Consider the following 225-nt stretch of genomic DNA (forward strand, 5'->3'; position numbering starts at 1 on the left):
GTGTAGTTTTTTTCTTCATTGGAACAGATTAAAAGAAAATAGACATCACATCACTTGCTCACCAATGGATCAAATTCTACCGTGTTTCCCTCAGAATTAGTCCAAACAATGACTTGTGAATTAAATTTGGGTTTTATCAGGTGATTGACATCAGTGTGACAGCACTATGCACTGCAGAGGATCTGTAAACTATCAGTGTTTTGGTTCTTTTTTTATTTATTTTTA

The sequence above is a fragment of the Cyprinus carpio genome, chromosome A4, assembly GCF_018340385.1.
Source record: "Cyprinus carpio isolate SPL01 chromosome A4, ASM1834038v1, whole genome shotgun sequence".
Lineage (NCBI taxonomy): Eukaryota > Metazoa > Chordata > Actinopteri > Cypriniformes > Cyprinidae > Cyprinus > Cyprinus carpio.